A 17,962-nucleotide genomic window follows, 5' to 3' on the forward strand; every position below is an offset into this window, starting at 1 on the left:
AAATTTGAAGGTTGCAACATCTTCCAAAAGGGGTTTCACTCTTCCAAGAAAGGGTTACAAACTTGTTATAATTCTAGTTACATGCCCTTTCAATAGCTTTAGAAAGAAAAGCCAATCTCCTCTAAGGCCTTTCAAATTAAAAGTTGGGCAAGCCTTAGCTTTGAGGGATGAGAGCCATGACACATGGAAGTCGAATTAATTATTGTGCATCTACCAAGTCAACATAAATGTTGTGTAGATCAATGACTTCCTCTCAGACTGTGTTAAGTAGGACCTTTTCAAAAGTCCACAAAGTATCCTCCAAAAGGGAGTAACTTGAATCACTTTCCAAAGTTTACAAAACATATTGTTTGACTCCCATTGGTTGATAGTCCAAAAGGAAGTAACTTGATTCACTTTGTTTACAACTATGTTCAACTCCCATTGGACTGGCAACCTTGGTTTTTCTCTTTTAATGATTGAAACACTAGGATGAGGTGTTCTCTCTCTCTCTCTCTCTCTCTCTCTCTCTCTCTCTCTCTCTCTCTCTCTCTCTCTCTCTCTCTCTCTCTCTCTCTCTCTCTCTCTCTCTCTCTCTCTCTCTCTCTCTCTCTCTCTCTCTCTCTCTCTCTCTCTCTCTCTCTCTCTCTCATTGAGTTGGATCGTGCCATTGGTCCATTGCAAGTTTTGACATATATGTGCACTATATCTCTAATCCATTGGTCCACCATGTAAGCAAATTTTTTTGCACATGGTGTGATTCATAACCCTACTACCAATCCCTTTATACTCATCCAATAGGCTACAAATCATTACTCAACCATTGACGACAACATTTTATTGGGCATCATGCCTGTAATATGCTCTCTAAAAAATGACAGATGATTAAAAATTGGAGCATTCATTGTGCTTCTGTTAAGTATCAAAGACCTCCTCTAGTTTATGCAACCAACTTGGTTGCCATGTGATGTCAACTATGCAATAACTTCATCTCATTGGTTACTTGGGAATACTAGATCTCATTTCACAAGCTATTGATATGATCTTGTTGTTTGAAGTGTGTTTCTTTCGAGTGTATTGAGCCAAATTACGCCTTACCCCCATCAAGCTCAACCTCAATGTGCAACACCACCAACTCCACCTTTTTATATGTGAGGAACCTTCATGAAACATACTAGCTAGCCTAACCAAGGAGGACTGCTAACCACACTTGCACAATTGGCATCATTGCAAGGCTCACCTCACTCACCTCATATATTTTGTAAACAAAGGGATAACGAAATTCCTTTTCTCATGAAAAATAAAAGAAAAAATATTCTATAGCAAATTGTGCACTTTGCTCATAATGATGTATTACTTTTTGCTACTTGAAACTATATGCATGTCTATCTCTCTAGTCTCATAGTCTATGCTCTCAAAATTCCATTAACTAATAGTGGTGTTTGTATTTTTAGAAGCATTGCCTTTTCCACCCTCTTTATTGGGGATTATGATGCCACATAATCTTGGAGACATGGTAATGTTGATAAGTAGGAGAAGCATTCAAAGTGCGAACCATAAGATCTCTCTTCCTCTCTATACAAAAATTGTTATTTTATGAGACATTTGTAGGTAACATATGTTGCATTAAGCAAGTGAGGCAAGTACATGTTGCAAGTTCCTACTACATATCAAGAGGTGAGATTGTGCAAATGGGTCTTAGAGTATCTTAGATGGGATTTAAGAAAGCACCTCAGTTACCTGTAAGTGATAGAAAATGAAGTCAATTGGAGGTTAAACATGTTACATTTATGAAAGGTGTTAAGCTAAGGCTTGTTTCCAATATGCCTTGAAGCTGTGGGCCTAACAATTCCCTGGAGTAGCGTATTACAATGTGACTACATCCTTGTAAAGTGATGTAACATGCATGGCCATGTTCTACTCTTAAACTTTCATCTTCTTCATCATTTGCAACCATATCTTCTTCATCCTCATATCTCACTCTTGAAAGAATATCAGCCATTGGATGGTATTTATTTGTTACATGTCAAACTTAGAGCGGTTGAAAATCAAACAAAGTAGATATGATAACCAATGGTTGAGTACTTTAGAGGCATTGATAGCACAATGAACCTGCTCATGCAAAGCTTTTAGCTCAAGAACATAGAAATGACTCACGAGACCATGACTAAGATAGCAAAAGCAACATGTATCACATTGAAGGAGAGTGAGCATATCTGAGCAAGCTATGCACAATTAGTAATAAGGGATTGCTCAAAAAGTTTATTAAATAATTAGCTTTAAAGTCTATGATGTTTATTCTCTCATTTCAAACAAAGATACACAATTTAATTGAGGAAGAGATGTTATGATAATTGCTATCAATATAATATTATTTTAATTGATTTATTTTCTTTATTTTCTTTACCTATTTGTTGCATGATTTGTGACTTGTTGCATGTGGGCATGCTTGTGACAAGTCTAGTCACATTATGCTTGTAGATACATGGCAAGGGAAAAATGCATCTAGTGTTGTGGTAAGCAAATTATTAGACAGAGTTATGGAGATTAATTACTTAGAGTGGATAAAAAATTACTACGCAAAAATTAATTCTTTATAAGAACTTCATTAGCACATAACTATTAAATTTTTGGGTGCTCTCTAGCATGGAGATTTTGTGTGCACACATGTGCAAGGCCTTATTTTTGTAAACCTTAGGATAGATAGGAGTTACATTTTATTAGACAAAAGCATTGGATTCATGTAAACAGTAAGAAGCTAAAAAAGGGGATGCCTTTTCAATGTACTTTAGGCACAAAAATATAACCCAAATCCTTAAATACATGCATGGGAAACATGCTCACCCATGCATGAGGGAGATTGTACCTAATATTTGTATCATGCATTCTTTTTCTTTATTTCCCTCTTCTTTAATTGCTAGTCTCTTTAAAATTTTATTAATATTTCATTACTATAAGGTGAAGGACCGTAATAGTGGTATCAAAGCAAGGTGATTGGTCAAAATGTCAACATACAGGAGGCATATATCTATCCTTGGAAGCGACATCATCTTCATTATCAAGCTTTAAACTTTTAACAACTGGATGCATGCTTTGGACAATGGATTCAAAGACTTGGTATCACGATTTCTTATGTTTTGTTCATCAAATTGTGTGAGAAAGGGACATGTCTAAAGGTTCAAATCAATCCCATAGGAAAAAACATTATCTTTAGTGATATTGAAGAGGAATATTAATTTTTCACAATTAGAAGAGATGATTTTATTAGAAGACATAGATCTGAACCTGTTGTCAAAGCGACTTCAAAAAAACTTCCATGAGAGCATATGAAATGGTTGGAGAAATGACTGAGAAGCCATCGCCTCAAGTTCGTATAAATGGATGGTACTTTGATAGTCTACTATACATTTTGTCATCTTCTTCTTTTTCAAAAACATTATCTTAAATATTTAGACTATTAGGAGGCTATTTATTCAAAAGGGGGAGATAGTTTATAATTAAAAGACTAAGCTTATTATTTAAGCCTATGAAAGCTTATCATAAGCTACTTTCTTAAGGCTACACCCATTTTGAAGACCAAGGCTTCTTATTTAGGCTTTCCCAACTTCCAAGGCTTTCATGAAATCCTTTGATTAATAGCTATTTTAAAACATTCTAATTGCTTGTTCATATGTAGAGATACTCAAAATCAACAAGAGTCCACAACTCTCAAGTCTCCATTTTGATGCCTAAATTTGTATCCATAGTTCTCTTATATGGCCAGTTTCTAGGTGCTTTAATATTCTCTTGGTTCATAATGTCAAAAAGTTGTACATTAGCAACTCTTATTAGACATGAATCTTACAAATTCAAAATATAGAGTCAAATATTTTAGTCCTAAATTGACCATAAAGTTATTTTTCATTATAGAATATAGAAAACTATATTCAATCTAAATTTGGCCCTTGTTTTGATGATCTCCCCTTCAAATTTAGCAACCCACCATAGCTATATGTTTTATAGAAAATTTTGTTATTTACAACTCTCTTGCTATCATTTTGAACTTATTCTATACACCTCAAATGTTATTTCTCAATAGGCCATCTAAGTAATAGACTTGTTTATAGCATTTCCAAGTTTAAACCAATGTAGACATTTGATTTCTCGCAATGTAACTTCCACTGCAATTGGAATTTAGATATACTCTAAAAACGTAAAATTTAACTTGTTTAGATATCTACAACTTGTATTAGAGATGATTTAAACTAACATGTTTTTTAAGTTTATCATAACCAAAGTTAGCCTCTTTCTTCAATTTCGTAATTTGGTCTAAAATTATACCCTTTCATTATTTTATAAATATTGATTTATTCAAAATTTCCTTATTTTTTGGAGCAGACTTAATCAATATATTTTATAGATCATTGTGAAATATTGAAGTTCTATGTGATATAAATTATTCCAACTATTAGTAATTTTAGAGATATTTCAATCCCAAGATGCTCGTAACTCAAATTTTACTGCAATAGCTAAAATATTAGATTTTAGACTTCTTCGTACTCTAAGTTGAAGTACTTACGCATAGAATCAACCATGCTTTAGATGTTTTGTAGAGTTTGTCATAAGTACAACTATTTAGTCTATGATTCTTGTGACTAGTTCTGCCCCGTACAACAAGTATATATGTTCAAAGTAGATCTTTACCTTGTTTCAATTTTAGCCAACTTATTGTGTTTCTTGTTTTTTAGTGTGTAAATAGTATATGACTAGTTAGATTTCAACTTATGAATTGAATATTAGGAAATGAATCAATACTAATAATTCACTAGAGCCTAATATATATATTGCGTGGCATCTCTTTCATAGTTGATGGGATTGAATATATGTTATGTATTGCATTTCTTAATCTATAAGATTATTACATTGTTTGAGCAATAGGTTAGTAATTTTGAGTTATTATCTTATATGTACTTCTATTTACATGCATTATTTATTATGTGAGATATGCTTACACACACACACACACACACACACACACACACACACACATACACATGTATATATGTACGTAAACATAATAAAAGTTAATATATTTAAAATGGATAGGTGTTATTTGTTTTATATATTTTAAATTTATCTTTCATGTATTGTAGCTTAAGTTCAAGACATGACTACTAAAGCTCAGCAACCTTATACTACTTAAACTGACAAGAGAAGCTATAGATTTCATGGAAAAATAGTAAATTAATGATTTCAAATGTGACTAAAATTTAGAATTATATGTTATTTGTTTTATGACTTTAGAATCAATTTTTACATTACTATGTAGTAATTGCCTTAAATATTCATTATTTTGTAATATCCATCACCCTACACCTTCTCATTGTGCTAGAATCTTTCTCTATTCTAGGTCACATTTATGATATTTTTGGAAAGAGAAGAGTAATACATTGAAAGGCATCCAAATATTACTTTAGCTTTAAGATTTGCATTCAAATTAGTTATTATTCTTCATTGCCAAATTCATCTTTTAGTCCATATTAGTCTATCTAAACCTTGCAAGGGAAATTCATTAGTAATTCCAATCGTTAGGAAAAAATTGAACTCACAAATGGGCATTTTAGCCCCCTCCCTCTCTCCTCCTTATAAGAAGGAAAAGTAGACTCGAGGGAAGAATAGTTGAATAATCCCCTTCTCTATCACTTTTGTGATCTCATTTTGCTCTTTTTATATTATCCACAAAGGATTTGCTAAGATTCCTTCTATCTTCTCATTTAATAACCTTTTTTAAACCAAATTTTATATTAAAAAAGAAGTCAATTACATGATTGTGGTGCTTGGTTTTTAATGTTAAAAGATTAGTAGATATAGAGTAATTCACTTTTTGAGAAAAAATAAGAAAAAAGAAATTTCAATATTTTTTAAAAGATATTTTGAAAATTTTTTATATTCTCACTTTTGGTCAATAAACAAACCTATTATGGTCAATTTTTTTATTTTTTAAAAATATATTGGATAGTAAAATGAGTTTTTTAAAAATGTGAAAACCTTAGGGCATCCCTTCACTCTAAGCTTTTCTTCTCCATTTCATTACTCTCTTACACCTCTAATGTGAGCTTTTCTCTTTATCTATCCAATCTACCTTGACCTCTCCTACTCATTTGTATCTGTGCGCTCTCTCTTCAACCATTAAGCTACCTACTTTCCTTTGATATCTATTTGTGTATGTTTCTACTTCGACTCTAGTCCACCCCCATAGATATCAAAACCTCTATTTCTATTACCTCTCTATATGTCTGTTTGTGCCTTTTTAATCTACATCCATATGACCAAGCATCCTAATACCATTAACATCTTTGTGTATTTGCTTGTGCTTTTTCAGTCTACCTCCACATATATTAAATCCATATTTTCATTAACATCTTTGGATGTTTATCACTATGTGTTTACATGTGCTCTTCAGTCTACATCCATAAACATTGCTCTATTTTCATTAGCATCCTTGTGTGGTCAACCTTTGTTTCTATCTATGCCTTTTCAGTTTACCTCCATTAGCATCTACCCAAGTGGTCCCCTAATCAATAAATCTCATGTTTTCTCGGGAATCAGAAACTTGGTAAAGTATGTGTGTGAGGGTGAAAATTGATAGCCTGGTTACACTAGCTGGTGCAATGATGAAGCAGAAGCATGCCATAACCTACCAAGCGACAATGAAAAACTATCATGATGTGATCACAACATATCATCTACAAAAAATAGTGATTGATAGGAGAAGTGAATCAAATTTGAAGTGGGAGCTCACGCTCGATTGCCAAGACCCACAGACTACTTATTGTGTCAAGCATTTCAAGCGAGCAACTAATGGCTATCTCTCACCTAGCCGTGCATGCTCTTGATCCTACGAATGTAGTGAGCTTACCTTGATGCCTGATAGAATAGCCTCCTCCCTCAAGCACTCTAGTAGCTCCACAATTTGAGATGTGAGCTCAAGCAAGCTCAACCCTCTACCTTCAAGCTCCATCCTCCATAGCCACGTGCACATGAGAATAGAAAATAAGAGAAAAGAGAGGAGAAGATGGAGTGCTTCTCTACCACAGTCCCTCACCCTCACTCACTCCCTCACACTCTCACACTCCCTCCCTCATACACAAGCACGAGCACAAGCACAAGCAAGAAGAAGAGAGCCACTTTAGCCACACACCAAGAATGAGCTTCTCTATTCACATTTTTTGACTTTTATACATGCACTCATTCCTTTGGCCACCCATCCCCTTTTTTACATGACCGACTATTTTAGCCAAGGTCTTCTTTCCTCATCTTTCCTCTTTTCATGGTTCTTTTGTTCTTGCATTTCTATGTTTACAATTTGCACAAGAGGGAGCCTAGTGCTCTTTTATAAAATGAATTACATTATGCCACACACTTTCGTTGCTAGCATATTTGGTGCACTCCTATATTTTTTTCTGAGCTTGCCTTCTTTTTCTCTTTTCTTGCATGGGCCGTCTTCCATTCTTGACTTGGGCTTCCTTGGTCTTCCTTTGCTTTGTTTTGGGCTGTATGGTCTGTAACATTACGCCTCTCCTAGTCGAGTGCCAGTCCCATGGCACTTGTGGGTAAGAGCTTGGGTGACTAAAGGTTTATCTTGTGGGTTGGTAATGGGGATTTTGTGGGGATTGGACATGGGAGAGAAGCATGTCGAATGGTTGAGGTTGTAGAGATCGAGGGTACTTTGAGTGGGTGATGGGGGCCTTTGTTGTCGATAGTTGGTCGCATCTGCATTTACTTGAAAAGGAAAAGAAAAGTGCACCACCTAGGGGGTGTGTCTACCCTATCGTGTGGTGCATTGTCTTCATGCTAGGTGGAACTGGGAGCTGGATAAGCTTGGGGTGTTATCCCACACTTGAGGACATAGTTCATGTATGGGAAAAGTGCGGCGAGCGTAGATTAAGGAGATAGGTCTAACCAAGGTGATGAGTGTGACCTCCCTAGGTGTGCCCCATCCCCCTATGTGCCCTAAGCATGAAGTGGGGAACAAAATGGTCTAAGGGGTTGGCCAACCAAGGCCACTCGACTTGCCTAACTTGAGGACCCCTAGGTGTAGTGATTGTGGCACTCATCAAGTGAGATCTTATTTTTCCTTCTTGCTCTTGTCTTTATTTTTTTATTTTTTGAAATGTGCATGAGGAGCTAATCCTTGGATTTGGGGTCATGAGAGGAGCAAGCCGGGGGCTTAAGAAATTTACTAAGGAAGCTCCTACTTTACATATAGTCTTTTAGGTTCATTTGTACATTCAAAGGAGTTGTGGATAAAAATGAATGACTACACATAGTGAATTGGCTGTCATTCATGTCCTCTAATAAAGCCATGCAAAAGGATGGAAAGAGGGTGGCTTGCATCATTAATCTAGCGATGGCATAGCTATCTATGATGGCATTTAGATAAAAAAATAAGGGTGGAAGGCGATATTTGTGAGAAGTAGGTGGTTGCTTGAGCAAAACCTTAAGTAGCCTAAGGTAATTACAAGTTATGATAAATGAAGGATTAGGGTTGGATGAAAATTCACTAAGGAAGTGGGCGATTGAGGATTCTAAGTCAGCTTTAGAGAATACAAGAATTGCCTGCGGTGCATAGTAGCGTTTACATTGTAGATTTTAGAGAAGTCGTAGTGACCATGGATGTTGGGATTGAAGTCCACCCCTACCCTTCTTGGATATGGCATGTACACTGGGTTGTTTCTTTCGTGGGATAGGGTATTGCAAAATGACATCCATGCACCCACGTTCCCATCCCAGATTCTCCTCCTCCATTTTTCAATTGTGATTCGTAACTTTTGACAGTCTTGGGCATCTCCATTACATCTTCCTAGTAGTCATGTGCCTCTGCCCCTCCATAGTGTTGGATGTGTTTCTCTTTCTGTGCTCCACCTCTCCCCAAGCCTTTAGCCCATGCTGATCACTTCCTTCACCACTTTAGAGGGGATAACACCATGCTTAGTGTGGGTGGGTAATGGAAGGTGAACTTAAAGGTCTTGCTATTGTTCTCCCATTGCTCCCACACCACTACGAGTTCTAGGTTCCAGTTGACTAGAAAGCATTATTCTCTCTATGGAATGGGGGCTTCTAGGGTTGCTAGGGGTCATGCCCTTAGTCTTCATCATGATTGCTCTAGCATCATTTTCCTTCATTTCCTGGCCTCCTATTTTCTTTCAGCCATTGCATCCTCAGGTTGTACTTCTTCTTGGGCTTTTGGTCACCACACTTTGATTTGGGTCACCACACTTTGGCCTTCTGTTTCATCTCCTCTAAGATCTCACTCTGCCTTTGAGATAAGTCAATTATCATTGGCTCTTGGTCTCTCCATTTTTGCGTCACCCTTCTCCTCCTCCAAGTGCTCGATCTTTCTTTCCAGTCTTTCTTGCTCCTCTATCTCCATTAGTAATTTGCACCTCATTTCCTCCACCTCTTTTTGATTATCTTCTCCTACCTGGGCTCTTTCTGCTTCTCTTGCAGCGAGTTGATCCATGGCTTCTTGAACTCTTCTTATTTTCCCTGCCAGGTCCTTGTATTGCACAATTAGTAGCTTGCATTGTCTTTGTAATTTGAATAGCTCTTGTGCTTCCTTTGCAAGTCATTTTTTCCACCTGTCTTCATCTCTTGCTTTGACTGCCTTAAGCTCTCTTATCTATTTATTGATATTCGGCCACTTGGTGAGTCCTCTCTAGTTGAAAGCTTGCCAATGTCTCTCTTTCTGCTTCCAAGTCAGCTATTTCTATTTTCTTTTCTTCCTTAGCCCTCTCTAGTTGAGAGAGAAGCTCTTTAACATGCTCATCATAGCCTAGTGATGGCAGCATTGCTATAGGAATGGACATCGTAGATGCCTCTACCTTTTAGCTTCTTTGCGTCTTGTCTTGGCTCTGCATTTGCAGCTGTTAGTCTTTTTTGTTTCAGTTGTTGGGGCTCCTCCACTTGGATTTGGGGCTTTCTCTTACACCTTATTTACCAGGAATTTGTTGAGATGGCAAGCTCAACACATGTGGACATTGATGATGGACCGCTTGGCTAGATGGGTCCGCACATCTACACTTAGCATATTGCTAGTCATTATGATACTCACATGGCCACTGACTTATCACTTATTATATTTAGTTTGTTACACCTACCTACAATTGGCAAAGACATAGCACCAGTTGATTAGTGTAGTGTGTTATGCACTGTTTGACTTAGTAGACCACTTTCCTTTATGTTGTAACTTATCTATACTTTTTGTACATTGTATAGTGTGTGGAAGAAGAAAAAGAAATAAACAAGAAAACGTTTTGACCTCCATATCTCTTCTTGTGTTCTTGAGTGACCTTCCTCTTGTGTATACAGTGTGTGTTTGGATAGCAGCTCAAGCAAGTCCCCCCACCACACGATTCTTGACAAAATTGAACCCATGCCATGAGATTTCTCCCATCCACTATGGTTGAGTTACCTTGAGTGGATGTGACCACTAGGGTAGTAGGCACGAGAATAACAGGGATTAAATACAATAGGCTCTTGCCCTTGCTTTTGTTACTGGCAGTGTTGCGGTTTCTCGCACTTGGGCACTTGTGCTCGGGCCTTCTTCTCTTCGTGGGTTCATGGCAGCCAACTCCTACATGGAGGAGGGCTACTCTATGGACATGGGTATTGCTAGAGCCATGTCTTCCTCCTCCTTTCTTTGAAGCTCCTTTGCCTCTTTGTCTATCTTCCTGTTTCTTTCCTCTTTGGCTCTCTCAGATTCCTCTCGGACCCTTCATAGTTCGGCTTCTTTTTCCCTCCATCTCTCTTTGTCAGCCTTCTTTAACACTTTTTGTGCCTTTTACAAGTCAGCCTTCTCCTTTTTTTTCATTCTTTCCTCGGCTTCTTTTGTTGTCACTTCTATGGAGTCTTCTTCTTTGGCCTTTTAAGCCCTCCTTGGCTGGATTGTGTCTCTTGTTCTTCCTTCTCACTTACTATTCTCTCATTGGACTATTCCTGCTCTCCTAGCAGTGTCCTCTTGGGTGTCTCTCCTACCTCTTCTTCGACTAAAACCTCTCCCATTGCCTCTTAGATGAGGGATGTTAGAGTGCTCCACCAAACCCTATGAATGAGGATTTTGAGGCAGGTTTCTTTCTTTTTATTACAACTTTTGATCCTGGGGATTCTTCGCTGGCTAGTCTACTCCCTAAGGCTAGTGCTCTGGCAGATTGGTCAATTGTCTTCCATACATAGCTATTACAATCGATATCATTGGGTGAATGGGCTAACAAGATCTCCAACAAAGGCACTCCAATCATGTGCATGAGTGAGTTGTACCTGTGGCTTGAAAATAGAGTATGGATGACCTTGACCTAGAGTTTCACTTTACGATCAAGGAAATCTTGGATGTAGATGCCATCATTTGTTAAGACTTGATCCTTGTTTTTGGGTCCCTCTCCACCTTGTGTGTAGCCCCAATGCCTCCTCCACCAAGGCCTTGATCAGCTCTACATGAACCTATTTGGCCTCTTTGCCTCTACCCACAGTCATGGTGCTGTGTGCTTTATCAAAGTTGTAGGTTCTCAAGAGCTCCATGCACCATGATTGTAGTCGCCCTCCTGCCCAAACTTCTCAATGTACTTTGTGAGGTTGCATTGTTCTACAATCCTTCTAGCACCTTCCTCCTTGGCCACTACCTTGTTGATGTTATGAATGGTCCTGAACTTCAGTTAGATTATAGACTTGGTTCTTGAGAGGGATTCCATATCCTCTTCTCTCCTCTTCAGTGAATGAAAGTCGACGAGCGTGGTCTTGTTGTCGTATCATTTCTAGCTCCTGTTGCAACACAACAAGCTTCCATTAGTTCATTTGCAAGATTGTTTTCTCTATAAGAAGACAAAGGGATTGCAACACAATTTTCACTTCAAGAAATTCATTTATTCCAAGAAAGCATTTCTTCCTTATTCTTTTTCAAGTATAAAATTACTCTTCAATTTTAAGGTTCTCTTATTGTTTCGTTTCCTTTTCGTACTTGTTTTTTTTCTTTTTCAGTGTTTTGATTTTCAATTGATTTCCATCTTATCCCCTCCCCTGGGGAATGATATGAATCCTTCTGAGGATTATAGTTGAAGGGTTGAGGGCATTCTGTGCATGCTCAGGGTGCTTTACTTCTACATGAGCCAAGCATAGAATTGCGGGTTGTACTCTAAGTTAGCATAGTGGTCCATGTCGAAAGGTCGGATGCCTACTTGAGTGATGTAGGTGAGGACGTTCGTTAGGGTTACCAGAGTCAATTCTGATGTCAATGTGTAGCTCTTCTTTAGTAAGGATGTGATCTAAATAAGGGGTGGGTCATGACATGCTCTTCTAGAGATTGATTGTGAGTAATGGTCATTACCCTATAGGAGGTAGGAGCTACATAGGTTGGGTCATACTCAGAGGTTTTGACTGTGCATCTTTGCTTAGGATTGGTCATAATTTGGCAGCCCTCTTGTTCCCATTGAAGCTGAAGAGCATACCATTTTTGCAAGAAAGAGGATTCAATGTCACTTGGGATTTTCAACTCTTCAATTTCTTAGTTTGTGGCAGAGACTGTGCTCTTGTCACCATAAGATGTGATGATTCACTGTTGTTAGCACTCTTGCTTGTGAGAAATTTCATTGGCCATTAACGCTTCAGCTATGTGGGACCCTTAACAAACACGAATTCTAATTCCTCCCAGTTGCAAGGCAGTGTACGCACTTCTATTGCCAAAGTTTCTTCTAAAAGACTTAAGTCTAATTGCTCATAGCTTTTAGCAAGTATGGTAAATGTAGCATCCAAACACTGAATGCAAGTGACCAAGTCATCCCCCATATTTTCAGCAAGGTTAAAGGCCAAGGCAAGGATGGATCACCACTCATAAGAGGGTCTAAGACTTGTAGGAGTTTGGGGTTTGATTGGGCTAGAAAGCTCATCAACGACTGGTGTTTGCAACTTCGGTTGATCGTGAGGGCGCGGTTTAGCCTCTTGTGTGATAGACATGGTTTGCAATACTGATGTTGTGCTGTTAGATGCTTGTGATGCCATTGGGACACGAGCAGTGCTAGGTTGAGGCGGTTTGCAAGTAGCAAGTTGTGGTCTCTGTTGGTAGGCGTGTTGAGGCTCTGCTTGAAGGCCTAGCAATTTTGGGCTCTAGAGGCTTAGCAACTTGAGCTTCATGTGGTTTTGGTTCCTTAACTGTTGTGCGTGCTTGTGCAAAGGAGTTTGAGGGTTGCAATTGACTAGTGCCCTTGACACTCTTAGATTTAGGTACTCATATCCAAGTTGACCATTCATCTATGCCTATAATATCTTCATTGCCTATGTGTCCTAGGTCTCGAGTGTGACTTTCTAGTAGTGCGAGGTCATGCCTACTTATTTCTAGTGGCGGTCCTGGTGCTTAGGTACCCATTTGAACTTGGGATCATTGGCCTTTGTTAGAGACATGTAATGACTGATGCTCCATCCATTTCTTCATTGAAAGAGTCAGATGAGACTTCTATGGAGGTGGATCCGTGGCCTTTCTATAAATCATAGAGCTTCAGTACCACTTTGTTGGGGCCCCTAACTAAGGTTAGGATTCCTTTAAACCAATCCATATTTGCTTTTGCTTTAAACAACCATGGTCTTTCAAATAATAGAGGGTAAGATGTTCCATAAGAGTTTAACTTTACTACTAGGTATGCCATCCAATAATCTCTTCTGGAAATTGTGGTCTTGATGTAAGGAAGAATACCTAAAGACTTGCTTCTAGTCTAATCAACTCGTGTGATGAGCCACTGAGTAGATGACATGCTTTGTAATCCTAGATATTTCATCATCACATCCGTCATGATGTTCATTGAAGATGCATCCCAAAAAGAAGTAGAGGAAGACCAAGGAGGCTCAAGTCAAAAAGTGAATAGAGAAGCTTATTCTGCCCAAGCAAGAAAAATGGAGGAGAAGACAAGCTCAGAAAAATGGTGGGAGAGCATTGAAGATTATAGCAAGGTGCTTTTAACGTCCAATGAGCAAGGAAAGCGTAGGGTGAAATGTAATTAATTTTATAAGAGTGCCAAGCTCCCTCCTGTGCAAATTGTAACGTGTAAATGGACATAGGTAAAGGGATAAGACAACTAGAAGGGAATGGGGAATGTGGACCTTGGAAAGATGCCCAATCATGTAAAAAAAGGGGATGGATGCCCAAGGGATTTAGGGCTTGTATATAAACCCAAAAAAGTGAATGAGAAGCTCATTCTTTGGTGTGTGGAAAAAGTGGTCTCTTCTTCTTCTCTTCTTCTCTCCTTCTTGCTTGCTTGTGTGTGCTTGAGAGAGGGAGTGTGTGGGTGTGAGTTAGTGAGTGTGTGAGGGCGAGGGATCTTGGGGAAGAAGCTCTCCATCATCTCCTCTCTTCTTCTTCTTGGGGGCGTCAATCATAAATATATGCATGTATCACATGGGCTCAACATAAGGGATTTTTGAAAGATAAATTTTACACTTTTTTTAATATACAAGAGGGTCACATATAAATAGATTATATATAGATTTAATAGAATAGGGTTGTATTTTAATAAGAAGTGATTCGTAGATAAGGATATTCATAAATAGACCTTGAATGCACATGATATAGAGGGTATACATATAGTGAACTACCTGAGTTCTTCTTCTTCTTCTTCTCTTCACTTCCCTTCTCTTGTATTGCACATGACTATGGAGGATGGAGCTTGGAGGCAGAGGCTTGAGGTTGCTTGAGCTCGCATCTCGAATTGTGGAGCTACCGGTTTTCTTGAGGGAGGAGACTACTCATTTGGGCATCAAGGTAAGCTCATTCTCCTCCCCCCCTTAGGGTCGAAGGTGCGTTGGCTAGGTGAGAGATAGCCATTTGTGCTCACTTAAAATGCTTGAAGCAATAGGTGTTTGTGGGTCTTGGTAGATGAGCATGAGATCCCACTACATTTTTCTTCCATTGTCGGGACCATGGATTCAAGCTTGAGCACTTGCACATCTCAAATCAAGTGTCAAAGTAGGGTTTCATCACCGAATGGCTGCTTCATATAGTTAGGAGATTTTGGGGTTTTAATGTTCAAAATGTCAAGAACCGCGTGATGGGGGGAGTTGCTCAAGATGCTGCGCCGAACACACACAGAATGCACAAGGAGAAGCTCACTCAAGAGACAAGAAGAGAGATGGAGGCCTAAACGTTTTCTTGCTGGTTTCTTCTTCTTCTTCCACACTCTTTACAATGTACACAAAGTATAGATAAGATACAACATAAAAGGAAAGTGGCCTACTAAGTCAAACAATGCATAACCGACTACACTAGTCCACTGGCGCTATAACTATGCCAGCTGTAAATAGGTGTAACAACTTGAATATAATAAGTAATGAGTCAGTGGCCACATGAGAGTCATAATGACCACCGACGTGCTAAGTGTAGATGTGTGAACCCATCTAACCAGGCGGTCCATCATCAATGTCCGCATGTGTTGAGCTTGTCATCTCAACACAAAACAAGTAAGTATTTTGAGTTTTTGATGAGTATGAAAGTAGGATAAATCATTTTAGTATTTGGGTTTTGATTTTTATTGCATTTAGAGTAGGATAGGATCAAGAGATTGAAGTGAATCACTTTAGGGTTGTTGCTATAAAACAAGCCCAAACAGGGCACAAATAAGGGAAAAATGGGAAAAAAGAGCGTTTAAATGTGTTAATACCACAAGGGGAGAAATTAGAGAGGTTAAGGTTGAGCGGAACAAGGGTTTAAGACCCCAGAGAGAAAGGGGGAGGCTCATCGTTACCTTCAATAGTGAGAGAGAGAGCTTGAGAGAGAGAGAGATCTTAAGCTTTGGGTAAATCGATCAACATCCACGGGATTTTTTTGCACATACAAGTATATAAAGACCTTCCTCTGTGTCCATTCTTGTGTTTTGGAGCACATTGCATGTTGGTGTGACCAAAATCGTTACGTCGAGTCAATTTTTTGTCTTCTTGTTGTTTTCAAGCTGCTAGAATTGGATAGGGTCCATAGGGTCTAATTCCTAGAATCGGACACTTGGACATCCACATTCATCCAATCGTTCGTCCAATCCTAATCCCAATAATCGGGCCACCCCTTTCCTGTCTGATTAGACATTCATCTTGTCTGATTTGGATGATTGGATGGGGACACCCCCAAAATTGGACTCAAATGCTCAACCATCAGCCACTTGGACAACAATAATCAGACCAGTCAAAATTGGACGCATCACAATCAGATGCATTGAAATCAGATAGTTGAAAATTAGATGTTCGATTTTGGGAATCAAACAATACAAAATTGGACAAAAAAATTAGTAGAAGAAAGTGACAAATTTAGTGTATCTCGGGCAAGTAAAATACCTCCCACAACTGGGGAAGGCTCTAAAAGCCTTATAGGGGCAATTGATCTTAGAAGTTGGTGCTTGACGGGCTAGAATCAATCGCTGATAGTCACATTAGGTTTTAGCCCCTTTGAGAGCCCAAATTGAATTGCAGATCCCATTGAGCTAAATAATGTAGCAGAGACCCTAGAGACCAGTGAGAGCGGCTACCCTAGAGATTGAGCCTAAAGCCCTATTCGACAGATAACTTAGACCAGAGTGTGGAATTTGCATTCATTATCTCATGTTTGCATCCATATTGCTTTCAACACTTGAAGTGCACTCGAAAAAATTAAAAGTTTGATTTCATACAATGCACAAAGAAGAGCACCACGCACACACTGAGTGGACATAAATTGAGTATTGCGTGTAAATAAGAAGGAACACACTCAAACTTAATAGACAAAATGAACCCACAAATAGGAGATGATCCTCAAACCTAGATGGATGATCAAGAGCCCTATTGGTAGGACCCAGTGAGAGACGCAACCTGGAAAGCCAAACAATAGAAAGATGAACACCATTGGGAGTATGACACTACCTGACTTGATCAACCTCATTGAGAACTTGGTGGAGCAAGAGACCACACATATGGTAGAACCGAGTACAAACCGCAGAAATGAAGAGCTCGACCTGGGGGATTTCCTAGTCAAAGTCTAGTAGATGGTGAATGAATACGACGCACAAACCAGGTTGGGTGGACCACCATAGCAGACCATCGGAAGACATCATAGTGGACCTTGAGGAGGAAAGAAAGCTGGTGCAGAAATCTTTGCAAAGCATAGCAGTATACAACCAATAGTAGTAGACTAGGAAATTGTGGTAGGACATAGAAATGCAAAAAGTCCGTGCGCGCTAGCCCTAGCAAATAAAAATCAAACAAGACAAACATATAGAGGGAAAGAGTACTAGAGGTAGATTTAATGCTGAGCAAGCTTCTCATGAATGACTAATAGACAACACATTGGTAGAACAAAGCGCAATAGCATTAACAATGTCATTTCTTGTAGGATTAGGAGTTATCTACTAGGGCTCCAAGAGCCAATCGAGAAAACTTGTAGTTGTGAAAAAGCTAGACAAGTATCAGCCAACACGTACAACTTCATAGAGCAATTCGAGCAGGTTTGTGAGGCTAATGGCCTCACGGATCATCTCACTCAGCGCTCACAAGCTTTTGAAGGGTAGGGTGTGGTACGCAAGCTTAGATGCTAGGGAGTGCAAAAATTTCAAGGACCTCAAGAGTCTCTTCATTAAGAGATTCTCATAGGCCAGGTACTCGAATAATCTTATAGTACGGCTGATGAATGTCAAGTAGGGGGACAAAAAGGACATCAGGGACTATGTTACCCACAGGTGAAGTTTCCATAAAAGAATTCCCACTAACGAATGACCCACTCAGAGAGCAGTGCCCATCGTGTTCATCAATGGAATATGCAGTGAGGAACTCTACAAGGCCCTTGGCAGGAAACTCAAGTTTGCAGAGAGGTGCACTAGTTAGGGTATTTGAAGAGGCCATATGAGTGGATGACCAGGTCAAGGAGAGAAGTTCCAAGAGCTTGAATTAAGATGAAGCTGTTAAATGATGCGGATCTAGGACATGACACAAGCTATGGTGGATCAAAGAT

The sequence above is a fragment of the Lygodium microphyllum genome, chromosome 26 (assembly GCF_053477565.2).
Source record: "Lygodium microphyllum isolate KBCC chromosome 26, Lygodium_microphyllum_v1.1.10, whole genome shotgun sequence".
Classification (NCBI taxonomy): domain Eukaryota; kingdom Viridiplantae; phylum Streptophyta; class Polypodiopsida; order Schizaeales; family Lygodiaceae; genus Lygodium; species Lygodium microphyllum.